The sequence below is a fragment of the Orcinus orca genome, chromosome 9 (genome assembly GCF_937001465.1).
Source record: "Orcinus orca chromosome 9, mOrcOrc1.1, whole genome shotgun sequence".
Classification (NCBI taxonomy): domain Eukaryota; kingdom Metazoa; phylum Chordata; class Mammalia; order Artiodactyla; family Delphinidae; genus Orcinus; species Orcinus orca.
This window is the reverse complement of record NC_064567.1, coordinates 5,832,396-5,859,860: the sequence shown is the minus strand read 5'-3', so window position 1 is coordinate 5,859,860 and position 27,465 is coordinate 5,832,396. Positions and strand designations below refer to the sequence as shown.

General features: G+C 46.6%; 1 protein-coding gene across 1 annotated transcript in view; it reads right to left on the bottom strand.

Moving 5' to 3' along the window:
- Positions 1-25,041, bottom strand: part of LOC117197190 (histone H2B type 2-K1) — a 100,662-nt gene extending 75,621 nt beyond the window's left edge. The window contains exon 1 of the mRNA XM_033408322.2: positions 25,028-25,041. The gene's annotated coding sequence lies outside the window, so the exon portion shown is untranslated. The remainder of the gene's footprint in view (positions 1-25,027) is intronic.
- Between the last annotated feature and the right edge of the window lie 2,424 nt (positions 25,042-27,465).

The following is a 27,465-nucleotide window of genomic DNA, read 5'->3' as shown; positions in this document are numbered from 1 at the left end:
GGGAGAGTTTGGGGGCACAGAGGCTGGTGGGCGGGCAGAGTGATTGTGGAAGAAGCTCTCTTCCGACTGCCGCTGCTTCCTTGGTAAAATGGGAGAAAACTCACTACTGAGCGTGAGGCCGGAGGAGATTTTGGAAGCTTGGGGTGATGACCTGGGCGTGGGAAGATTGCAGTCATGTTAATGACAAGGTCTAGGGTAAGACTGTGGAAGCGAGTGGCTGAGGGAGGGCGGAGAATCAGGATCAGAGCGGGAGAGGAGTTTAAGAAACTGAGAGGCCAAGATTCTGGAAGTATCCTCTATGTGGATGGTCCGCTTATCAGGAATTAAGATGGGAGCAATGGTGGAGAGAGTGACAGCGAGCTAGAAGGATTCTCTCTGGACCCCAGACAGTGTAGGTGTGGGGCTGGGGGAGGGGCAGCTCTTCCTTCACCCCCGCCTTGCTATTTAGGCTTCAGCAAAATTGAAATTCCTAAAGATCCCAGATATTGTGTTGGAATTCCTGTTTCTTGTAACCCATATCATCCTCTTTCTTTAATTCCTTGTTTGGATGGTAGTTCTTCATAAGTTATTATTATTATTATTGCTAAGACTATTGCAGTAGTCCCCTTCCTGGTGTTCCTGCCTCTAGTCTTGTTTCATTCCACTTGCTCACTGACAAACCCCACGCCTTCTCCACATTTCCTCCAGAGTAACTTTCTGAACCACCAAATCTGACCTGGTCACTTCCTTGTTTAAAACCCTGCAACCACTCACTGTTCCTAACAACGCTATCACTTGCTGTGCCAGGCACTGCTCTTTAATCTAATCCTCACAGTCACTGCAAAGGTGTGTGCTATCATTATCCTTATTTTATAGGGGACGGAACTAAGGCACAGAGAGGTTAGGGAGCTTGTCCCGTGCGTGTAGAACTGACATTATCACAGTACGCAAAGCCCCTCATAACTGGTCACCCTCTCTGTACAGCTTCCTTTCTTACCATTTCCTCCCACCTTAAACTTTATGCTTCAGTAAAGCTGAATTACTTAAAGGTCCGAAGATCAGTCAGGCTCCCAGCAGGAAGTCTATAGCACAGAAAGAAGGTTTAATTGAAGAAAGTTAACGAAGGGCCTCTTTGCACGATGTGGGCAGGGCCAAAGGAACCAATAATGATGATGCAGCATCCAGACACTAGCATTAGACGGAGACCAAGGGGGCAAGGAGAGGGGATGGCGCTGCCAGAACCACATGGGGTCAAGGCTGTGGAAGAGGGTCTGAGCAGCAGGGACTGTAGGGACACGCAGCCACTGTCGAAACCATGATAAATCCCCTGACCTACCTTTGATGTCCTGCAGCGCTTCCACTGGCCACATCCAACTAGAAGCCGGAAGGTGAGGGAGTCCGGATGATGCAGTCTGTCAAGGTCAGCCTCCTGGGACACACAGCAGGCAGGAGAAGGACACAGAACGGATCAGGAGAGACTTTTTGTCCTTCGCTTAGAGGAATAAATCTTGTGGTCCCACCCAGGGGAAACACCAGGTCCCAACAGCCACTGATCACAGTGAGGTGCTGTCAGTCAGTCATAATTCCAACAGGAATAGCGTTAGTGACCGACACTGCTCTGCACAGAAGGTAACAGAAAGAAAGGAAGAAAGAGAAAGCCCACTTGTTGCTGGTCACAAGACCTAAGCAGCTGCTCTTAGCTTCCTTCTTCCACTGCCCCGTCTGTATTTCCCTTGCCTTTTGACAGGGGTGGCCCCCGTCTTCATTCCCATAAGATTCAACTTCTTAGTTGTCCTATCTTTCTTGAGTCACCAGTTTCCCACTGGCCATTATTTTTGGACTGAGGAGACTTGTGAGGCACTCCAGCAAACCCTCTGGTTCAGATACTGTTCTCCGTGGCCTATTCTGTCCCCGCAATCCAATTTCCCCTGGTAACTGCGACAAGTCAACCCGACCAGTACAGTTGGTTCAGCAGCGCGAGAAGCCCCGAAGTGGCCAATTTAATGGGCTTCCAATTTAATGGGATCAAGATTGTGTTCTCTGGGGAGAGTGTTCCTTTTTGTGCACTAGGACCTCCAAACCTACTGAGCCCAAGGATATGGGGGAGAAGCAAACGTTCTGTAAGAGGGCTGTATGATGCAATAGCGAGAGAGGCATTTCTTCGTCCACCCTAGTCCTTCTGCAGATCCACACACCTAATGATTACTTCATGCCTCTCCTCTCTTCTTGAATCTCTCCAGGTTACACTGGAGACCAACTCGCATCTCTGGGGGTACCTGTCAAAGAACAGGCCCTGGGCTTCCCTGGTGGTGCAGTGGTTGGGAGTCCGCCTGCCGATGCAGGGGACGCGGGGTCGTGCCCTGGTCCGGGAAGATCCCACATGCCGCGGAGCGGCTGGGCCCGTGAGCCATGGCCGCTGAGCCTGCGTGTCCGGAGCCTGTGCTCCGCAACGGGAGAGGCCACAACAGTGAGAGGCCCGCGTACCGCAAAAAAAAAAAAAAAAAAAAAGAAGAGGCCCTGTGTATTCTGGCTATGGGGGAAATAGCACCCTATATAGGTGGTATCTCCCAGAGGAGACACCACACCCTCGAGGAGGGCACCTAGCCTTGCAGGGTGCTGGCCTGCAGTGGGTGCCAAAGCTGAGCCTTCAGGAGTCCATTCCCCAGATCATCTAAACAGCTGCAACTGAGTATTTCGGTAACTGTGCACAGACCAGTGAATTCCTTGGGCATGAACTCAGTGCCACACATCTTTTGCTCTATAATGAGTTCCTTGGTTGGAGAGGATGTTGTGTGGGTTACCATGACAACGAATAGGGCATTCTGAAAATCTGGTGCCGGCAGAAGCTCTGCAAGTAGGGAAAGAAAGTCTGTATCTGGAACAGGACTCCATTCCTAAGGGAACAAATGACTAGCTCCCTCCATGAAGGAACAATACAGATTATTAGGCTGGTCCGCCATGTCGGGGATCCAGCATTGCTCTTTGTTAGTGTTTATCAGTTCGGGACCTGAGTGGAGATGGTATGCATACTGGCCCTGGTGAGGAATACCTACTGAAAAAGCAGTGGCAGGAGGGGCAGAGAGGCTGGCAGACATTCACAGGACAGACTGCGCATTTCATCAGCCTGATGACCCAGATCCTCTTCTGCCCCCGATGGGAACTTACACGACATCTCTGTGTCTTCACCCGGTGCTCCTTCTGGGACTTCCGTCCATGGACCTCTTTCTCAGACTTCCTGGTCTTGACCATTAGAGGTGCCTGACCAGCCAGCCAGTCTGTTGCCCGTCGCTCATTAGTCAGTGTAGATCCAGAGCCCCGGCCACCTCTCTTCCAAAGCAAAGCAGACGATCAGACTGGCCGAAAGGGGACCACCGGGAGGCTCTCCCTTCACTCCTGTCTTTCAGGACCATCCTTGAGTGGGACTTGATGCAGTGGTCGCACACCTCCATTTGACGGCAGCTATCGCACAAAGCCCCCTGTGAACAACAGACTGATTCTCCCTCCTCTGTTGCGTAGGCATAGGGAGCTCCTCATGAAACTGTAGAGAGAATACGTTTCTGTTGCGTATGCCACCAAGTTTGTGGTGATGCGTCACAGAAGCCACAAGAAACAAAACTACCTTCCTAAGCCTCGGTTTCCTCATCTACAAAACACGTAGGGGGCCCCTTTGGGTGGGAGAAGAGACACTCCCAGGAGGCTGCAGGGGGGACTCACTCCCCAGGGCCCCGCCCACCCCACTCGGCCCCCCTCCTCTCCCCTGCACCGCACAGGTGCAGGTCGGCCCCGTGGGCCCCAGAACTATGTGACCCAACTGGCCAGAGCTGATCCAGGTCAGCAGACCCGGGTCCTTCTGATCTACTCGGTGCCTCCCCCTCTGGCTGGGCTGCAACAAGCCTCCTCCAGCTCCCAGGGCCTCCGTTTGCCGCCATGTGGGCCAGAGGCTGGGAGGAAGTCTGGAAGGAGAGAGTAGCTAAAGCCAAGGGGAGAGAGGAGCTGAGAGCAGAGGAAGGGGTACTGGGCAGGGTGTCCTGTCGGGATGAACAGCACTGAGCAGATCAAGTGAGCCCACCTTGGGGCCACCTGCTAGCTCATCTCACCTGGGAAAGCCCTGCTCATCCTGAAGCCGGCGCCCTGGTCCCCAGAACTCCCTGCTCTGCCGGCCCACAACCTGCCCGGCCCTTGTTGGACTGTGTCCTCTCAAGAACCCCAGCTCGGCCAGAGCAGAGGTGGGCTCTGCCTTCCTCGCTGCAGCTCCCTGGCACCCAGCACACAGCAGGCACTTGTCGAGAGGACGAATGAAAGGGGCCGGCCTAAGATGGGGTCTGGAAGAGGCCAATTTAATGAGAACATCACCAAGGGACACATTGAGTTCAGCATTCAGGATAGTCCCCTCGAAGCTTCAGAGCTTTTCTTGCCATCGTTCCCACCGCATCGATGAAGATTTGTGCCCAGGAAAGGTGAGGTAGCCTGCCCAAGGCCAGCCGGCTTGCCAGGCAGAGCCGGGCCTTGACCCCCCAGCCCGGCTTTGGAGCCCGGAGCAGCCTGCCAGTGGAGATCAGGGACAAATACAACCCTTGACACCCGCCTGCACGTGCTTACTGTCACACACACCCCCCGTTTCCTTGGAGGGACTGGCCCTGAAATGGGGGACATGTGAGAGGGCGGGACACAAGGAAGGAGCAGAGCAGGCCTGTCCTCCACTGCAGTCAGCGCAGGAGAGGAGCAGCCCCGGGACGGAGGCAGAAGGGCAGCTCGGAGGAGAGATGTGTTGCTCAGTTCCTTGCACACATGGGACCAGCTGGGCAGAGAAAGGGGCCCAAGATTTAAGCCTTACAAACTGCACTGAATTCATGGGACCAGACAGGACAGCCCCGGAAGGCACTAGTCGTCCATTCTGCTCCTTCACCGTCCAGCTGACCTGGATCTGTTTTGGGGCGGGACAGAGTGGTCCAGGGTGGGGAGGGTGTGGGCAGGACCAGGGCTCCCCAGCCTGCCCCTCACTATCCACGTGACCCAGCTCTGCAGGAGTCCACACGAGGAACTGCGGGGGGGGTTCCCTCTCCCCCAATATGCCCACCACCCCACGCCCTGTGTGGAGGGCCGGCTCTCTATCAGATCCTGGAGGTTCCAACCCTCCGTGCCTCAGATTCCTGATCCAGGACCTGCAGTTGTTCAACGTTTATGGTAATGACATTGTGACTACGATTTTTTAAAGTGTGCTTATTTTATAGAGTTACCAACAGAGAAATTTACATGAAATGATTGGATGTCTGGGAGTTGCCTTTAAAAATAAAATGGGTGGGGAGGCATGGGTGGAGGGATAGGAGAAACTGGATTAGCCTTCGCTCTGCTTTGGTATATATTTGAAAAATTTAAAATTTCCACTGAAAACAGTTTTCCCCTGAGGCTGCCGAGGCGGGATCCTAAGATGCACCCTTGAGACCCGGCTGCCTCCCCCGCGCTGGGTTTGACCTCGGCGCCCAGGGAGGGCGCGGCGGGGACGCTCGGGCTCTGGCGCCACCTGGCGGCCCTCGCGTTGCTTCCCGGGCGCGGGCAAATGGAGCGCTCCAAACCGGAGCCGGCCGCCCACGCCACGCCAGGCTCGGGCCCACCCGGTGCTGCCCTGACCTCCGGAAGCCCTTTCCGCACCCCACCCAGCCGCGCCCTCCCAGTCCCCACTCTGACCCTCACTCCCCACTCCCCGTCGAGTCCCCTGGAGGGGCAGTTCTGGGGTGTGAGTGACGCGACGCACCGGGGGACCTCCCGAGGGTGGCCAGTAGGCCCGGCCCACGCACCCGGCACATCCACTCAACTCCCTAGGGTCTCGCTTTTTGTAATTTTACCAAAATTACACAGACTAAAGTCAAATAGTTACAGGAGGCTGGTAAGAAAAGCAGCAGTTCCCTCCTCTCCACTTCCTATTCGTGGGGGCAGCTCTCTGTGCTTTCAGCTGATTCTTTTATGCTTTACCTCCACGTCACAGAAAAACAGATTTATAATCTCTGCTTTTCATTTGAGGTGTTTTCTGCTAAGGATGGAGGATGAAGATTTAGCTCTTCTTCACCCCCTTGCACTTCCTGTCTCCTCACCTCCCAGTTACATCTTATTTGGGGTTAGATCCATTTCCCCTTTAACAGGTTAGGTAACTGCTACTCACAGATGAGCCATGGTTATTCTTTCCTCTCTGCCATGTTTCATTTGCTGTGGATTTTATTAATTGTCTTGCGTGGGCTTTTGCTTCATGCTCTGTAGGTTTATCACTATTTTATCACCAAATTCTAACCAATTTACAAGTTGTATAAACTCAGCTATATTCGATATTCTGTTAACTTCAGTGTGTTGAAGAGCTCTTTCCTGGGGCCGTCTGCCCTGCTCTGATGTAAATGGGCTGGTATTTTCGTCTGGGGCCCAGCTGGTATCCTGGACTTACCCTCCTCTCACTTGGGTGGCAGCCCATTTCCTGGATCCTCTTTCTTCTAATTTCTTGCTTTATCCTCCCATTTTGACTGAGCACATCCTTCAGTAGCTTTCTGAGAAAGGGTGTGTGAGAGATGAAGTCTTGAGACCCCACACCTGTGAACGTGTCTATTTCATCCTAACCCTCTGCAGCTGAGCTGGGTTTATAAATGTTGTTTGGGAATGACCTTCCCTCAGAGTTTTGAGGGCACTGCTACTGCCTAGTGTTGATAAGAAGTCTGAGGCCGGGCTTTCCTGTTGGTGCAGTGGTTAAGAATCCACCTGCCAATGCAGGGGATATGGGTTCGATCCCTGGCCCAGGAAGATCCCACGTGTCATGGAGCAACTAAGCCCGTGAGCCACAACTACTGAGCCCACGTGCCACAACTACTGAAACCCACGCCCCTAGAGCCCATGCTCAGCAACACGAGAAGCCACCGCGATGAGAAGCCCGTGCACTGCAACGAAGACCCAAAGCAGCCCAAAATAAATAAATAAATACATTAAAAAAAAGAAAAAGTCTGAGGCCATTCTGATCCATGATCTTTCCTATCAAATCTATTCTTTTTCTTTTTGGAAACTTTTAGAGTTTTCTCTTTATCCTTAGTATCCTGAAAATTCATGATGATGTGCTTTTGAGGGGGGTCTACCTTTACATTGTATGGGGCATTTAGGGTACTCTTTCAATATGTATTTCATGACCTTTGCTTCTGGGAATTTAGGAGAGAAAATAAAATTAGAAGATAAATCCAGAATATCCAAATTGCAGTTTTGGAAACAGGGAACAAAAAATATAGGAAAGAAATTAATTTGTAAAAATACATGAACATTTCCCCAAACTGAGTATCGTTAAGTCTGCAGATGAAAAGTCCTTGGAAGGGGCTTCCCTGGTGGTGCAGTGGTTAAGAATCTGCCTGCCAATGCAGGGAACACGGGTTCGAGCCCTGGTCCGGGAAGATCCCACATGCCGCGGAGCAACTACGCTCACCACAACGAGAAAAAGCCTGCGTGCAGCAACGAAGACCCAACGCAGCCCCCAAAAAAAAAAAAAAAGAAAAGTCCTTGGAAGTATTCAATGTGATGAATGAAAAAACACCACGCAAGGCATGTGCTGGTGACATTTCTTGGCTTGTATGTTTGAAGCTGCATTTAAATATTGCATAGAAATTATTTAGACCTTAGTCTACAGTTTGGGCACTAAGTGCTACGGCTGAAATGGGGGAGAATTGATGCTGTTTGGCTGCATGAAGATGTATCCAGGAAGGCTTCGCAGAGGAGGTGAAACTTGAGCTAGATTATACCGGATGGGTGGACAGAGAGGAAAGCTAGATGTTCCACATCAGGGAAACACTGAGCTTGTACTGAACCGGCAGGGTGAGCGTGTGTGCGTGCACAGGTGACTGTGTGCTGGGGTCAGGAGGCCAGGCTGGCTGGGATATCAAGGGAAGGGGAGGTGGGACCCTATCATGGAGGCTAGTCTGATCTGGCAGTAGCGGAGCCCTGCTCCTTATTTTCCACGGAGAAAACAATGGCCTTGCTGCGTTCAACCCAAGCCCAGTCACACCAGAGAGGACCCAGGCAGCTGAGGCCGACAAGCAGGTAGAGGTTCCTCTTGGAACGGAAGGGCAGTGGGTTCTGCTCATGTAAGTCACCCTGGGAGGACTCTCCACGACTCTCCCTTCTCTCTCCACTGAGTCAGAGTCTCGGCACCAGGAGGGATCTTAGAGCCACCCAGACACTGAGCAGAGGCCAGACAGGGCACAGGATTTGCCCAAGGTCACACTGTTCATTAGACACAGAGCTGAGTTTAGAACCCCATCTCTGGAGCCCCCCGTCCTGGGCTTTCTCCTCCCTGCCTGTGCTCAGGTGCTCACATCGGGAGAGGCAGCCTTTCATCTGAAGGTCACCTGCACTCAGCTGCTCAGCCCTGGGGGCATCATGGGGTGTCCCGCTGGGGAAGGAGGGGACAGTGGGCCAGAGCAGAGGGGGTGCTGTTGGCAAAATTTGACGTGAGGATCTGCATTTTAAGCTCATGTTGAGGATGTAAGTGCTAAGGGCAATTACGTCCACTCTGCACATGTCCCAACATAACATCCCACTGCTCTGTGTGTCACCGCCATATTCCCCAGGTCAGGGTCCTCAGGATGGCCCCTGTCAGAGGGTCCCGAGCAGCCAGCCCTCACAGGGAACCAGAGCCAGATGAAACACGGGTTCTGTTCAGAAATGACCCAGGTGCTCAGGTTGGCGTCCAGGTTGCTGGTAGGCAAGGTCTGGCGGTACTTACCCTCTGAGGTTGGGGCCAGCTCCTTAAAGGCTGGGGTCCAAGGACACCGTGTCGGGAATATGGGGCTTGGGGGTGGTGTCCCCTGTCCTTCCTGGCTTGTGATTTGATCCCTGACCACTTTCTTTTTCCAGGAAGGACGAGTCATTCTTGTGCTCCCTGAGTCCCTGCTAATTTAATGTCATTTGTGTTTGCAGCCTTTTAGGTTATTTCACTTGTAGATTTCCCTCAATAATTCCAGCAACATTACTTTCAGAGTCCTGATCGCAGCATTTAAATTTTTTAGTATTCTGTGCACCTCCCTCCGAGATATATGGGCGCTGTCATCAGGGCAGCCAGGAAGGCCTCGGGGCAGCGGGATCTACCGTTGCTTGTACAGGGGCTCTGAGACAAATGAGCTGCAGGAAGTGGTTGTCACTGTGCTCGGCCGCACCCAAGGAGTGTCTGTAACGTGCAGCTCCTCACCGGCTGGTAAAACCCCACCTCATGGAAGCACTTACCACCCCACATCTTGGTCACTCATGGGAGATTATACATGTCCACACTTCTTTGTTTTTTAATAAATTTATTTATATATTTATTTTGGCTGCATTGGGTCTTTGTTGCTGTGCACGGGCTTTCTCTAGTTGTGGCGAGCGGGGGCTACTCTTCGTTGTGGTGCGCGGGCTTCTCAGCAGTGGCTTCTCTTGTTGCAGAGCACGGGCTCTAGGCATGTGGGCTTCAGTAGTTGTGGCTCGTGGGCTCAGTAGTTGCAGCACACGGGCTCAGTAGTTGTGGCGCACAGGCTTAGTTGCTCCGCAGCATGTGGGATCTTCCCAGACCAGGGCTCGAACCCGTGTCCCCTGCATTGGCAGGCAGATTCTGAACCACTGTGCCACCGGGGAAATCCCATGTCCACACTTCTCAACTTCCAGCCCCGCAGGGTGTCCCCCTTGTACCACCACTGCGCCCCCAGACTCATTCTCCACCCTTCCTGTCTGGCTGGGTCTTGGGGCTGTGCCCCCAGGTGCTCAGGGGTGGACCGAGGAGGCCGGGCCTTCTGGTGCCTCAGGACGACTGCCCCTTCGGGCGGCCCCTCGCCCACCTCCAGCCTTCATGGGCTCTGCTAACACAACTGTCTAGGTCAGGCCTGGGCGTGGTTGCTGTCCAGGTAGGGTCCTTCTTGGGGCAGCTCGTTGCCTTAACCCTGCCCATAGGTCTGCCGTCAACTTCTGTCTGCTTGTTGCAGAACCAACCTCCCCAAAACTGAGTGTCATAAATGACTGGGGTTTTTTTTATGCACCTGGGTTCTGTGGGTTGGGAACCCAGAAGAGGCAAAGACAGGAAAGTAGTCTCTGCTCCACGGTGTCCAAGGCCTCAGCTGGGAAGACCGGAAGGCTAGGGCAACGCGACAGCTGGGGCTGGAATCCTGCGGAGGCTTCCTCGCTCACTGCAGGTCTGACAGTTGAGACCGGCTGTCAGCCAGAGCTCCTACACAAGCCTCTTGGTGTGGTCACTCTACACGAGCTGGCTTGGGCTTCCTCACGGCATGGCGGCTGGGTCCCGGGAAGGAGCGTCCCGGGGAGCACAGTGAGGTCCATGGCGTCTTATGATCTCACCTCACGAGTCCCCCAGTGTTACCTCCCCCATACTCTACTGCTCCAGGCAGCTAGAGCTGCTACCGCCGCTGCCTCTGGACACCGGATGTAGCTGTACCAGGGCTAAATGAGTCTGCATAGACCGACCTCGTTTAGTCACTAGCTTCCCATCTGAGGTCTGGGAGGGATGTGGCTGATTGGTGGAAGCTTTTATATGTGCTCGCCCTGTAGTTGCCAGGGAGGCTGAAAGGGTGAGGTGCCTGGCATTTTCTGCTTGGGGTGGGGGAGGTGATTTTTGTCTGATAAAAGGGTCTCTGTAGACACATGAATACAAATATATTAAAAGAGGTGAAGAACTTCAGATGCTGGGGTGGGGGAGGGAGTACTGAGTCCAAAGAAGGGAGGTTCAGCTCTGCAGCCCAGAGAAGATTGTAAGTTCTGACTTGTCTGTAACAGGTGTTGTTGGGATGTGCCCTCTGCTCGCCCCTTGGGCAGAGTATAAATTAAGTACAGTGTACATTTCCCCCCTTTTTTTTTTTTTTTTTTTTTTTTTTTTTTGCAGTACACGGGCCTCTCACTGCCGTGGCCTCTCCCGTTGCGGAGCACAGGCTCCGGACGCGCAGGCTCAGCGGCCATGGCTCACGGGCCCAGCCGCTCCGCGGCACGTGGGCTCCTCCCGGACTGGGGCACGAACCCGCGTCCCCTGCATCGGCAGGCAGACTCCCAACCACTGTGCCACCAGGGAAGCCCCCATTTCCCCCCTTTTATCGATGGGAATGGTATGTCTGAGAAAAACTGGGATACCGTCTTTTAACTGCAATTTCAAAAACTGTTTCGGAACATTTTAATAAAATGAGTGAGAAATTATAGACTCTAGATTGCGGTTATAGGATATCTTCTTTTGGCATCTTTAAATTCAACTTAAAATCAGTAGGTTCTACAAAAGCAGTGAAGATGAAAAAGAAATTCAATATAAATTATTCTGACATTGAGAAGCAAATTATAACAACTTTCAGATCACATAAAAAGCAGTAATTGAGGGCTTCCCTGGTGGCGCAGTGGTTGGGAGTCCGCCTGCCGATGCAGGGGACGTGGGTTCGTGGCCCAGTCCGGGAGGATCCCACATGCCGCGGAGCGTCTGGGCCCGTGAGCCATGGCCGCTGAGCCTGCGCGTCTGGAGCCTGTGCTCCGCAGCGGGAGAGGCCACAACAGTGAGAGGCCCGCATACGGCAAAAAAAAAAAAAAAAAAGCAGTAATTGATTCAGGGGAAAATGTAAATTTTCAATAGAAGAAATGAATAGATTTTGGGATTGTTTGATGACCCAGTTAATGAATCGCATGAACACATTAGAAAAGAATGTAACTTCTTTGCTAATTTGACATGAAATGCTGACATTGACAACGACAAAATAAAACTCATAGACTGCCACTTCAGGGAGGTCATCCATGACACTCCCATGACGTTAATAAACGTCATCCATGACACTCCCATGTCGTGTCATCCATGACACTCCCATGACGTTAATAAACGTCATTAATTCAAAGGGTTTTTAAGATTAGTCACTGAGCAAAATAACTCAAAATGCCCTGAAACCTTACAACTCATATGTGAAATTTGATAGAGATTTCCTTAAATGCAAAAGTAATCCTTAAAATTTACCAACAATGGGTTGTAAAGATGTTATTAGTCAGGGTCCAGTCAGGAGATAGAAACCTCACAGCAACTTGAACAAGAAAGTTTAAGATAAAGAATTAACTTTAACACTGTATACAAAAATAATCTCAAAATGGATTAAAGACCTAAATGTAAGACCAGAAACCGTAAAACTCCTAGAAGAAAACATAGGCAGAACATTCTTTGACATAATCAATATTTTTTTGGATCTGTCTCCTAAAGCAAAGGAAATAAAAGCAAAAATAAACAAATGGGACTTAATTAAACTAAAAAGCTCTTGCATAGCAAAAGCAAACGAAACCGTCAACAAAATGGAAAGACAACCTATTGGGGAACTTCCCTGGTTGTCCAGTGGTAAAGAATCCGCCTTCTAATGCAGGGGACGCGGGTTTGATCCCTGGTTGGGGAACCAAGATCCCACATGCCGTGGGGCAACTAAGCCTGCATGCCGCAAACCTACAGAGACCACGCGCCCTGGAGCCACACACCACAACCAGAGAGAAGCCCACGCGTCACAACGAAGAGCCCGCACTGCAGCGAAAGATCCCGCGTGCCTCAATGAAGACCCCACGTGCCACAACTAAGACCTGACGCAGCAAAAAAATAAAGAATATAAAGAAATATTAAAAATAAATAAAAAGGCTTTGTTAACCTTAAAAAAAAACCACTGATAACTATTTAAAAAAAGACAACCTACTGAATGGGAGAAAATATTTGCAAATGATGTGATGGATAAGGGGTTAATATCCAAGATAAAAACACAGCTCATACAACTCAACATGAAAAAAACAAACAACCTGATTAAAAAAATGGGCAGAAGACTTTAGACATTTCTCCAAAGAGGACATGCCGATGGCCAACAGTCACATGAAACGATGCTCAACATCGCTTATTATCAGGGAAATGCAAACCACAATGAGATATCACCTCACACCTGTCAGAATGGCTGTCATCAGAAACAACACAAATAAAAAATGTTGGCGAGGGTGTGGAGAAAAGGGAACCCACATACACTATTGGCAGAATGTACATTGGTGCAGGCGCTGTGGAAAACAGTATGGCGGTTTCTCAAAACACTAAAAATAGAACTACCATATGACCCCCAAATTCCACTCCTGGGTATATATCCAAAAAAACAAAAAACGAATTCGAAAAGATACATGCACCCCAATGTTCATAGCAGCATTTTTACGGTTGCCAAGATATGGAAGCAACCTAAGTGTCCATCAACAGATGAATGGATTAAGAAGATGTGGTACATATATACAAGGGAATACTACTCAGCAATAAGAAAGAATGAAATAATGCCGTTTGCAGCAACATGGGTGGACTTGGAGGGTATTATGCTAAATGAAATAAGTCAGACAGAGAAAGACAAATACTGTATATCACTTATATGTGGAACCTAAAAAATACAACACACTAATGAATATAACAAAAAAGAAACAGACTCACAGATATAGAGAACAAACTATCGGTTACCAGTGGGGAGAGGGAAGGGGGAGGGGCAACGCAGGGGTAGGGAATTAAGAGGTACAAACTGTTAGGTATAAAATAAGCTGTAAGGATATATTGTAGGACACAGGGAGTATAGCCAATATTTTATAATAACTATAAATGGAGCATAACCTTTAAAACCTGTGACTCACTATACTGTACATCAACTTACTTCAATTTTTAAAAAAAATTTTTTAAAGAATTAACATTAACATGGGATCAGAGTAATAAAGGATTGGCTAGAAAGAAGTAAAGATGCTTACTTAAAGAACGCAGGCACAGCAGATGCAGGGAGTGGCCATCACCCCGGGTGAGACAGAGCTCCCACGGAAGCGGTCCCTCTGCAGGGCTGAGATCCAGAACTTCTTGGAGAGGGCTTGGTTCGCTGCAAGGCAGAGAAGTCACTGAGGTGCCAGGTTGACAGAACTTGCTGGAAATCTGCCCCTGTGGTGCCAGAGGGACCATCCACGGGGAGGTGTCATGCTTTAGAACCTGCCCCAAAGCCATGGGAGAAAATGCCAGGGGAATCTATTCACAGGACAGTGCCTTACGGGCCACAACCCCCCGTGAAGCTGCCCCGGGGGTGCCAAGGGAGCTACTGGCTGCTGGGAATCATTGGAGCTAAGTGCTGCGGAAGCCGCACGTGCTGCTGGAAACCCTGTGTCTTGCAGGAGCCAGATGCTGGCGGATCCCCCTGTGCTACAGGAGATGGCCACCAGGAACGCACCTGAACCAGGAAGAGAAACCCCTTTCTCCTCCAGTGTCCCTACAGTGCCCTCTGCTGGCGAAACTTAACACATAGCAGCTGGCAAACAAATATTTCCAGGGTCCAGCTTAATTAATTATAGAACAACGAAGAGATATTGGGAGCTGAGAAGCAATAAATTGACAACTGGCACAGAAGGTGAAGGAAACTTTTCTAAATTACTAAATCACTAACTTTTTATCCACCATGGTGGAGGGAAGACCATCTTTTTTTTTTTTTTTAGGGAAGACCATCTTTTTAATTTCTCTGACAAGATTATTGTCCTTTAAAGAGTTCGCCAAAGAAATTGTAGCCAGAAACTATAAAGAAAAAATGTTATAAAGGTGTAGCAGATAATTAATAATTCTATTTTATTTTTCTGGATTTTATAATGTTTGTGGTATTTTTCAACTTAAAAAAATTTGTAACATATTTTTCTCATTCTAAATATATACTTCCATTCCTAATATTGTATTTAGTTATTGTGTCATTTTTCTCTATGAAAAAATGATGTTTTAAAATTATATATTTTAGAGTTCCCTGGTGGCCTAGTGGTTAGGATTCCAGGCTTTCACTGCCGGGGCCCCGGTTCAATTCCTGGTCGAGGAACTGAGATCATGCAAGCCACACAGCGTGGCCAAAAAAATAAAATTAAAAATTATATATACTTTAAACTTTATTGCCTAGCAGCATTCAATAAATGTTTGCATGAATTAAGATATATCTCCTGCTCCTTTTACTACATTATAGATTCCTTGAGGGCAGAAGTAGGGTTAAACTCAGAAAGGAACATCCGATCTAATTGGATGGGGAACTCAGAGAGGTCATCCAATCTAATCTCCTATGGACAGGAAGGAAAACGAGCCCAGTGCTCTTACTATCCTTCCCTGTGTGTGTGTGTGTGTGTGTGTGTGTGTGTGTGTGTGTGTGTGTGGTGGGGAAAGAGGGCAGGGATAGAGAGAGAAGTGCCGCCTGAGCCCCTGCATCCCCGGGTGGCTGAGTCGGGCACCCGTCCACTCCCCTCCCCATTCTCGGCCCTGAAAAGTGTGTTGGGAGCAGAGCCCCAAGAGGCTGTTCTTCAAAAATGGGAGTGGTTGGGGACATGTAATCAAAGTCTTACAAAGGTCCTGACAATCCCAGCAGCAGGCTGGGCCAGGGTCATGACGGTCGTCTTAAATGGGAAATCAACAAATCAAAAGGTATGAACTTTAAAAAAGCTTAATATTCTTCACTTTCGCTCAAATTTTTGTACCAATTTATGTCTTCACCAACAAATTATGTAGAAGTGTATTTCCCAGTCCCCTCACCCTTGTCAACCTTGGATATTATCAACCTATGTCAGTCTAATAGCAGGCAAGTGATTTCTCATTGTGGTTAATTTGTGTTTAATTACTAGAGGGGTTGAACATCTTTTTAAATGTTCGTGGATCATTTTAATTGTTTTTTTTTTTTTTGGTGAAAACCTATGGTTGTTAGTTATTGCTGGGTTCCTCTTTTATTTAAGTGCTTCTTTAAGCTATTTAAAAGAGAAGTAGAGGGCAGATTCTACTAGTGGACGGCAGCCTAACAGTAGATTACTGAGTATCACGCCTGCACATAGTAGGTACTCAATAAACCTGTGGCAAATTAATGAAAGATCATCATGCAACCCGCTTGGTGAGGTGTGTAGGGTACTATTCTGTCCTTCTTTTTTGCCCTCCTGATTGATTCCGAGCTTGGGTAGAGGAGTGAAATCTTTTCCTGCTTTTGAGGGGAGGGGAACCAAGGTGGAGATAGGATGTGATGGTCCAGTACGAACAGGTGGACTGAATCCTACTTGGCTCATGATTTATAGAGATGATCCCAGAAAATACACCAGGGAGGGTGTGGCTTTCAGAACATGGCACTTTTAGTTCTTGCTTGATGACAGACTCAAGTTCTGAATCTCGCCACAGAGAGAGCCCTAAACTCGGGATGATTCCAAAATGTGGCAAGGTGCTGTCTTCAAAGTTACCCCTCACAATTTTCAATCTTCCACCTAAAATTTTCCATCACAAGCTTAAAAGGATGCAACTCCAAATTTAGTGCAGCTATTAACATATTTTAAAATAAGACTTATGTGACTCTTGGCTATACATGCAGTGATATCTAAATACCATAGCAATTTGATATCCACCACTTAAAAATACATAAACACACATCTTTGGTCAATTCATCTTTGACAAAGGAGGCAAGAATATACAATGGAGAAAAGACAGTGTCTTCAGTAAGTGGCAGTGGGAAAGCTGGACAGCTGCATGTAAATCAATGAAGTTAGAACACTCCCTCACATCACACTCAAAAATAAAACCAAAATAGCTTAAAGACTTAAATATAAGACATGACACCATAAAACTCACAGAAGAGAGCATAGACAAAACATTCTCTGACATAAATCATCAGTTTCCCAGGACAAAAGAAATAAAAGCAAAAATAAGTAAATGGGACCTAATCAAACTTACAAGCTTTTGCACAGCAAAGGAAACCATCAACAAAACAAAAAGAGAACCAACGGAATGGGAGAAAATACTTACAAATGATGCGACAGACAAGGGCTTAATTTTCAAAATATACAAACAGCTCATACAGCTCAACATCAAGAAATGCAAACTACCCAATGGACATAAGACCTAAATAGACTTTTCTCTAAAGAAGACCTCCAGATGGCCAACAGGCACATGAAAATATGCTCAACATTGCTAATTATTAGAGAAATGCAAATCAAAACTACATTGAAGTATCACCTCACACCAGTCAGAATGATCATCACCAAAAAGTCTACAAATAATAAATGCTGGAGAGGGTGTGGAGAAAAGGGAACCTTCCTACACTGTTGGTGGGAATGTAAATTGGTGCAGCCACTGTGGGGAACATTATAGGGGTTCCTTAAAAAACTAAAAATAGGCTTACCATATAATCCAGCAATCCCACTCCTGGGCAAATATCTAGAAAAGATGAAAACTAATTCAAAAAGATACATGCACCCCAATGTTCATAGTAGGACTATTTACAATAGCCAAGACATGGAAGCAACCTAAATGTCCACCAACAGATGAATGGATAAAGAAGATGTGGTATATATACACAATGGAATATTACTCAGCCATTAAAAAGAATGAAATGATGCCATTTGCAGCAACATGGATGGATCTAGACATTATCATACTAAGTGAAGTAAGTCAGAGAAAGACAAATATCACACGATATCACTTAAATGTGGAATGTAAAAAAATGATACAAATGAACTTATTTACAAAACAGAAGAAACAGACTCATAGACATAGACAACAAACTTACGGTTATCAGAGGGGAAAAGGGTGAGGGATAAATTAGGAGCTTGGGATTTAGAAAAAGAAAAGTAAATAAATAAATAAATAAAAATATATAAGTTCTTCTTTAACTGTTCCTTTTTCTTCCTAAACTTGTCTTTCCAACCACTTCCCACATCTAACTTTATCCTAGTATAATAATGCTATGTTTGGAAGTCTTTTATGAATTATTCCTATCAGGTTTCTCAGCAACATAAATATAAATTAAAATTTAAGGAAAGTTTATATCCTATGATCAGAAGTCTTTAAGTACTGAAAAGTTTCTTCTGGTTAGGGTTATCATTGCCATTATTAGTAACATGTATTTGATTAAAGCAATATATATTGGTTGCTAATTTTGGTAAATAATTGTTAAACATAAAAAAGTAAATTTTTATTGGAAATGCATCTCTTAATGAGGTGAATGAGGTTGTTTTTCTCTCCCAATCAGTTTATTTATCTCTCTACTGGAATAAGATACATTAACATCAGATCAGTTCCTTTTTTTTATTGTTATAGGTGCTGGTGCTGAGAAACTTCCACATAGATAAGTATAAGAGAAAGGAAGGGTTTTTTTACAGCAATGCCACAAAAGTTTTTGGACTCGAGTTATAAGCCAGAAATCATGCAGTGATCAGCAAGAAACTAACATAACATTGTAAAGCAACTATACTCCAATAAAAATTAATTTAAAAAAAAAAGAAATCATGCCATGATCCATCATTAGCAATTCTTTTTTATGGTCTATCAGCTGATGATACAATCAGTTCTTGCGTCCTTCCTTGGTTCTGCGTGCTCCTGTGGTGTCAGCATCATCTTCCCTGGGCACTTATGCTGTCAGCCTGTGGCACTCCTCCGACGTGAAGAGGAGATATTGATACTTCCCACTATACAGTCAGTGCGTGCTGCACTCAGTAATTTCACGGTGTGCAAAGAAAAAAACTGACAAAATGCTCAAACCCACCTTTCTGGGTAATGTTTAACTCAGCGACCACCAAAGCACCTTCTGCCTGTTGGTTCCTGGGGATGTCTGTGCAGGTATCTAGCTTTTGCCCGAATCTCATTTCTGTTTTGACACCTGTGCTTCCTCTACACATCCTCACTGCAAAAATCAGCTCCTGCTCCGCACTCACTAGTTTTCTTCTTGGTGACCACTCAGGCTGGCACATTTGCTGGAGCAGTTTCTCAAAACTCATTCTCCTTATATCTGCAGAAGGTGGACCCATCGTTGTCAGAGCTCTGAGCCTCTGACAAGTCCCCTGCACCACGTTTCATCTCTGTGCTCTGAGCCTTGTGCTTTCTTACGCATCCACGCCTATGCCTTCGATTTCTGTGCATGAGCACAGATGTCTCATAGTTATATCTCTAGCCAAGATCTCTCCTCTTTTAGTCATATTCTTCCCAGACATCCCTCTTGCCCATCTCTAAGACGTTTCCAAACTTAAATTTAATATCTCCAAAACTGAACTTTTGAGTCCTTCCAAACCTCTCCCTCCTAAAAACAAAAAACAGAAATGAAACAGGCCAGTTCTCTTCCAGGGCCTCCCATTCCCATTCAGTGACTGGTACTGCTGTCCACCCAGCCAGAAACGTGGGAGTGACCTTGACCCCTCTGTCCTGCCCACTTCCAGCAGCCCATCCCTTACAACCCCTGGAAGGTCCAATCTCTAGCTATGTCTTGGTTTGGGCCGCTCTTCTGCAGTCCTACCATGCACACTGGTTCTCACCATTTCAGTGGATTCTTGCTCCCAAGGGGCAGTCATGCTGGGCCCCACGAGGCTGGCTCATCCCTCCAACCTTGTCTGACATCATGTTTCCTTTGTTCTCTCTCTCCTCTAACCGCACTGTCTTACTTGGGGGGCTTCCTCCTGCCACAGGCTAATCCCCTTGTTGAAAATGAGTCCCCCTAAAACAGAGTTCCCTTACTAAGTTTATGACTAATCTCTATGCGGAACTTTATTCCCTTTGTTGTCCCACACTTCTTCCCTTTCAGGACTGAGGAGTATCAAAGAAAAGGGGTGACTGAAGCCAAGCAGGACCCTGCAGGACCTTCCCTAGTACAAAAGCCCCTGTGCTCTGAGCATCCCGGGACCTGCCTTCTTCCAGCAGCCTCTCCAGTCTGGTTGCCTCTCCTGCCTCGCTCACCTCCCACACTGCAGCCTCTTTGGACTAAGGGGGTGTCCCTCTTGGTCAGACCCGCTTCAGGAGAGGCGGTCCCTTCTGGTCTGACACTCTCTTCATATTATGGGAAGGGCATGTATGGTTCCTAGCAAAGACAATGGGTATGTCTATGGTCGTGTAATGTGTCCAAAATAGATTCATCTTGAAATTTATGGAGTAATCAGAGAACAGAAATTTCTAATAAGTGTTCCTAGGGAATTATTATAAATTAGTATATATTTACTAGGCATCTGCTGTGCTAGGCACCGATGGGAGAAATAGAAATTTAACATCAAGTCTCTCTTCTCTCAAAGAAGTAATACGTGCTTGTCAAAATTAAAACAGTTCTGAAGTATAAAGAGTAAAAGTGAAAGGCTCTATTCATTCCCTCTCAATCCCTCTTGGTGAGATCTTTCCAAGCTGTTTTCAATGTTCTTAGAGGTAAATATACATGCATCTGTACATGCACATACACACATACACCGGGTTTTTAATGGGACTATGCTAGACACATTGTTCTGTAACTTGCTTCTTACAGTTTTACACCTTCCCATGTTCTATGTGCATATAGATCTACCTCATTCTTCTTAGTGGCTGCATCGTGTTTATAATAAGGACATACTATCATTCATTTAACATTGTGTATTGATGGACATTTAGTTTAGTTCCAGTTTTTCCTTAACAGAGTCACATGCATAAGAAATTAACTTGTATAAATTCAACCATATGTGTTCAGCAAACAGTAAAAACAAACAGAGGAAAAAGGAAGCAGTAAAAACAATGAGTAAGCATGCGTGGTGAAGAACACGGGTTCTGGAGCCAGACTACTGGATTCAAATCCTTCTCTGCCTCTTAGTAGCTGGGTGATCTCGGCCAAGTTACCTAAGATCTCTGTGCCTCACTTCCTTATCTGGAAAACGGAGGTAATGATGGTGCTTATCTCATCAAGTTGTTACAAGGATTAAATGATTAACACATGCAATGTGTTTAGAATAGTTCCTGGTGCATAGGGAGTACTAAATAAATGTTAACTATCATTCTATTATTATAATTAGTTATTTACAGAGTAGAAGGTATAGAGGAAGTTTTATTAAATATGGCTAACATTTATGAATTGGTTAACATTACTTCAAAATTATTTTGGCTAAAAGAAAGTGGTGGGGTGTACCTACCTTCCCTGGTCTGCAGCTCGAGGGACACTGCAAAGTTTGGTAGAATAAGTCCAAGTAAGGTCTTGTTCCCTTTTCTTTTTCACTTAGCTTTTGAACCAGGCAATGGTACAATTATAGATAATCTGAATAGTCTCTGTAGTGTGACTTGTGATATAACAAAACTTAAAGATACCTTTATGGATGTGTTTTAATAAACCCAGAGACAAAGGGCTGAGCCTGCCTTGTGCTTTGGGTTTCCCCAGTAACAGTGCTGATTATACCAGACTTGCACCTGCTAATGCAGCAGGTGGGGGGGGGGGCTTCCCAGCAAGGGTGAGGAAGCCGGTGGATGGCAAAACCAGGAGAAGCAGAGACACACCTGAACAGGTAAACAAACTCCTGTTGCTAAGAAGGCAGTAAATCAATCAATCCTGTAAATCTTGGGGTTGCCCCAGATCCTTCTAGTCAAGAATTATAATCTAGTTTCCACGGAGTCCAACTGTGTTACCACGAGGCCCAACGAGGCTGAAGCTTCGGCTCTTCCTACGCTCCCACGTGAACCATTAGAGTAAATCCTCCGTTATCTGAGGCTCCTGAGTGAGTCTGATCTTTGACCTCACAGGGTCTAACTCAGACACTAGCAAATGGTTTCATAAAAAAGAATATATAGGGCTTCCCTGGTGGCGCAGTGGTTGAGAGTCTGCCTGCCGATGCAGGGGACGCGGGTTTGTGCCCCGGTCCGGGAAGATCCCACGTGCCGCGGAGCGGCTGGGCCCGTGAGTCATGGCCGCTGAGCCTGCGCGTCCGGAGCCTGTGCTCCGCAACGGGAGAGGCCACGACAGTGAGAGGCCCGAGGAAAAAAAAAAAAAAAGAAAATACAGCCAGTAAGCAAACACCAGAAGGTGTTGGCCGTGCTAGTATGAAACACATACTAACATCACAAGAGCCCCAAAATATCTCCTTCCTCCTCTTCAGCTCTCCTCCTCTCCCTGCTCCTTCTTTTTCCCTTGAAAAAGGCAGATTAAAAAAATATTATAGTATCTTATAAACTTTCAACGAGTAGTAAATAAGTCACAGGGATCTAACGCACAGTATAGTGAATACAGACAAGAGTATTGTACGATAATTATGTAATGTGATGAATATTGTGACAATGGCAATCATATTACAATATATAAATGTCAATGTAACATCCTGTACTCAATGTTATATGTCAAATTTATTCAACAAAAAATTATAGTATCCAATTCTGGTGAGGGAGTAAAGAGAATGTATCAGTAAGTATGGAGAGTCTAAGATCTGTACCCTTTTATCTACTCATTCTACTTCTGGGAATGTCACCGAACAAAACAAAACAAAATAGAGCAACCAACAACCACAACAAAAACCCTAAGTATAGAAAAAGCTTTACATCGAAGATGACCTTCGCCACTGTAAATAGTGAATCATTAGAAACAACCTCGCAACTAGTTGTCTGCAATCAATATCCAGTTCCCTTGCTCTGTAATTATGATGGAATCCCTGACCTAGGTCAGCACATGGCTGTCAAAATTTATGACTACATTTCCCAGCCTCCCTTGCACCCAGGTGACCATGTGACTAAGTGCTGGCCAATGGAGATACAAGCAAAAGTGAGGATGTGGCTTCTGACTGAGGCTCCCCTACTCTCTGCCTAGAATGTGGATGTAGTCGTGAGCCACCTGGGACTGTGCTGATGTGGGCAGCACCCTGGGGATGGCAGAGCAAGGAGATGGAAAAAGCCTCTTTGTCTGCACTGTGGAGCCACCATACTAGAGCTGGTCTGTTCGGATAAGAAAACTGTAAATTCAAATTTCCCTTTGTTTGTTTGTTGGCCACGCCACATGGCTTGCAGGATCTCTGACCAGGGATCGAACCTGGGCACCGGCCCGTGAGCCATGGCCGCTGAGCCTGTGCGACCGGAGCCTGTGCTCCGCAACGGGAGAGGCCACAGCGGTGAGAGGCCCGCGTACCGCAAAAAAAAAAAAAGAACATATGTTAAAGATTTTATTGAACTTATGAGGGAACTTAGGCAGATGTTATAAGGTGCCAAGAAGCACAAATTCATATGGAGTAAAGGAATGTTGAAATGAATGGAAAATGGAGGTAAAACTGGCTTTCCACAGGGTAGGAGGGAAGACACTTGAACCTTTACCTGAAAGGGCAGAATCTGCTTAGTTACAGACAGGAATTCTGCATTGCTATTAGTTTCCTACAGTTAGTTAGAGCTGTGAAATAGCTTCCTGGGTCTGATCAGGTGGAAGGGTGTGTTAACAGATAATGGGTACTTTTCCATCAAAGTACAAATGTTTTTCTCCAAAAGGAAGATTAAAAGAACCTTCAGTGATGGTATCAGCTCTGGACTACAGACCTCTGGACTCCTTTGAAGGGAGAAAAATAAACCCCTATTTTCTTACGTAATAATTGTTGGTTTCTGCTAAACGCATCAGGGAAGTCCCATCACTTTTACTTTTTAATTTACACAGTGGTCCATCAATGAATTGAATGTCCACTCTCAGGGGTTATAAAGCAGCTTGCAGCAGACCAACGTTCCCACTAACAACAACTAGAAAAGCCAGAAAGAAACGTCAGAATCCATCTCTTTGAAGGCAGTGAAGAGCTGCTGAAGAGACAAGAACTGGAGGAGTTAAGACTCCAGAAAGCAGGGGCTTCCCTGGTGGCGCAGTGGTTAAGAATCCGCCTGCCAATGCAGGGGACACGGGTTCGATCCCTGCTCTGGGAAGATCTCACATGCCGCGGAGCAACAAAGCCCATGCGCCATAGCTACTGAGCCTGCGCTCTAGAGCCGATGAGCCACAACTACTGAACATGCGTGCCACAAGTACTGAAGCCCGCGCACCTAGAGCCCATGCTCCTCAACAAGAGAAGCCACCGCAATGAGAAGCCTGCGCACCTCAACAAAGAGTAGCCCCCGCTCGCCACAACTAGAGAAAGCCTGCGTGCAGCAACAAAGACCCAACGCAGCCAAAAATAAAAACAAAACAAAACAAAGACTCCAGGGAGCAGAGAAACCCAGAGGGTGAGCAAATGTCTGTAGCCACTTTTATTTGCCCTGAGGGCATCTGCCAATTCTGGACACAGGCATGAGGCTGAGGATCCAGACTTTGAATCCGCAGAGGGCCACTGCTGGGGACAGGCAAACAGCAGAGATTTTGGCAGAGACCGAGTGGGGAATTCCAAGGACATGTGCCAGATTCTGGGCAACTCTGTATTTCAAGAAACTGAAATTTAAGTGGAAAGCCTCTGAAAAGCAGAGGAAGCTTTTGATAGACTTGCAAGGTGAAGATTTGCGTTTGAGACCTGCTGGGGTGCTGATGGGGTGGGTCGCTGCAGAGCAAACTCCAGGCTCCCAGGTGGAAGTTGGAGACACAGAGGTAGACTGAGCCCTACCGGGATCTCAATGCAGCTGTGACTCAGTACCAGATTGGCTACTCTTCTCATTGGTCTCGTGGAGGAAGGGGTAAACCCTCCCTGGAGGATAATAACATTTGAAGCCTCTACAACTTTTTACAAGCAAAATTTGGCATCTAGGGGCTTCCCTGGTGGCGCAGTGGTTGAGAGTCCGCCTGGCAATGCAGGGGACACGGGTTCGAGCCCTGGTCCGGGAAGATCCCACATGCCGCGGAGCAACTAAGCCCGTGCGCCACAGCTACTGAGCCTGCGCTGTAGAGCCCGCAAGCCACAGCTACTGAGCCCGCATGCCTAGAGCCCGTGCTCTGCAACAAGAGAAGCCACCGCAATGAGAAGCCCGCGCACCGCAACGAAGAGTAGCCCCCGCTCGCTGCAACTAGAGAAAGCCCACACAGAGGAAAGAAGACCCAACACAGCCAAAAATAAATAAAATACATTTATAAAAAAAAAATTTGGCATCTAATAAAAAATTACTGGATATATGAAAAACCAGAGAGAACAGACAATAGAAACAGATCCACAGTTAATCCAGATACTGAAGTTACCTGACTTTAAAATTACTACGATTAACATGTTCAAGAAAATAGAGGAAAAGATGGAGAATTTTACTTGAGTATTGAAATCTGGAAAAATAAATCAAATGGAAGCCCTAGAGCTAAAAAGTACATTAAATAAAATTATGAATTCAGTATATTAGACACAACAGAAGACAGGGTTTTAACCACTGGACCGCCAGGGAAGTCCCCCTCTGACTTTATTTTTAATTTTCTTGCATAATATGTGATTTATAAGGAGTTAAATTTAAAAAAAAAAAGTATTCTAGCATTCCACAGAAGTTTCTCAAACTGTAAGCCTACAGCAATGATTAGCTACTTTCTTGCCTCCATAGTCACCTTAGTTTTTTTTTTTTTTTTTTTTTTTTTGCGGTATGCGGGCCTGTCACTGCTGTGGCCTTTCCCGTTGCGGAGCCCACGCAGGCTCAGCGGCCATGGCTCATGGGCCCAGCTGCTCCGCGGCATGTGGGATCTTCCCGGACCGGGGCACGAACCCGTGTCCCCTGCATCGGCAGGCGGACTCTCAACCACTGCACCACCAGGGAAGCCACCTTAGTTTTAATTCATCCCTAAATTTAAATCACAAAACAAATGTTGTATATAGAATTCTTTTTAACTTTAAAAATGGATTAAACAGTAGAACACAGATAGATTACCCAGAACTTAATTCAATAGTATTGATACCATGGTTTAATTTACTTCATCATCTCTGCCCTTATTTTATTTTATTTTTCAAAGTTAGTACATTGCCTACGTACGCATCTTTTGGGAGACAGATGAATGGAGTACTTGTGTTAAACATCTGGGGCCAGGATATGTCAGAGATTCAAAACCAGGACACAGAACATGAGGGCTAAATGCTTCTAGAATGATTCTACCCGAGTCACAGGTGAGCAGGTCAGGTCCTTTCTGATAGTACCTGAGATCTATCCTCCCAGCCCATGTTTCCTGAGCCTCGGAGTAACTCTCATCTGATATTTTCATAACTTCTTTCAGCTTCTGTCATTTTCAAGGGTGAATGAAATTATGTATTCCCAATCAGATGGGAACAAACCTCCCTCTCCACCTGCTTGTTTTCTCTGTTCCTTCTACATTCCTCTCATCCAGCCAAGATGCTGAATAAAATGACCATATCTCCTAATATCAGTGAGACTGAAAACTTATCAGACTGCAAGTATGAATCATCATTCAAATTCCCCCCAAAATTCTAGTTTATAACCACCCCTCGGAAATTCCCATTTATAAATAGAAAAATCAAGAATGAAGTTATTTTCTTTTTAAATCCATTTCTCCATCTATAAAAAAATTAGTTTACCACACAACTTAACCCACTGCATGTATATTGTTCTGATCCAAGCAACTATAAATAAAGCTGAACTGCCAAAACTTCCTATTTCTTTTCATTTTTTCTAGCAAGCATTGGTAACATTTAGCATTAAATTTCACTGTCATGCAAAGGATGTGTAAGGATTTTCTGGTTTTACTCCACCAGAAGTAGGATCAATTATGCAGAAGTCCCCTGATTCTCTATCACCACAAAACCCACAGCAACCAAAACACATACACAAATTAAGAAGAATTCTTCATCTCAAGAAATTGCAGTTGAAGCCACTAAATGTAAGAACAACAGAAAAGAGGCAGATTAATAAAATACAGTAAGAACCATAAAAGTTGAATTATGTGCTTTCATCCTGATAGATACTGCTATATCGCCCTCTTAAGAGTTGGACCAATTTAACCTTCCACAAGTAAGGTATGAGGGTGCCTATTTCCACATAGCCTTGTTATCATAGCATGGTATCCAATTTTTTTTCAGTCTGAGAGGTAAAAAGTGGTATTTTGGTGTAGTTTTATATTTAGTATCTCATCATGAATGAGATGAGTAATTTTTTGTATGCTTACAAACCATTTGTATTTCCTTTTCAGTGAATCATATTTTAGTAGCTTTTGCCCAGTTTTCTATTTTGGTCTTTTTCTTATCAAATTGTGAGAGTTCTTTATGTACTAAAGAGATTTGTCTCTGATGTGAACTGGCAATATTTTCCCCCGTTTTGCCATTTGTCTTTCGCCTTGACTAAGAAGTTGATTTGGCCCAAGGTAAAGAACTTTAATTTCAAAACTTTCCTAAGTGTTTGTGTACTCAAAGGAGGCTACGGAGGTAGGAGACTCTTGTTTGGAAAGACACAGCCACCTGCCTGCTTCCTATGCCCTGTCAGGCCCGTGGGCAACGCCTGCAGGTCAGCAGAGGAAAAAAGGGAACGGATGTTGCTCGCATGGTGTGTGCAGAGTCCTCCCGGTGGGGGCCAGGAACACTGGCACACAGGGCACCTTTGGGAACATGTTTCTCTGCCCGAAGATGGATTTAGGCGCACATCCCACCCGAGGCTTCCCCCAGAGAGTGGGAGGGCACCAGGAGGGGGGGGTCGTGTTTCCCTCTCCTGGTGGAGGGTGTCAGAGCGTGTGCAAAGCCTCTTTCAGACCATCCGCGGCTCCTGGTGTGATTCTAGACCCAACACATCCATTTTGGGAAAGGTGATGCAGGGGCTACTCGTGTCCTGGGGATTGTCCCGGTGTAGTGAGAGGACCAGGTCCTAGCGCACAGTTTCTCCACGGT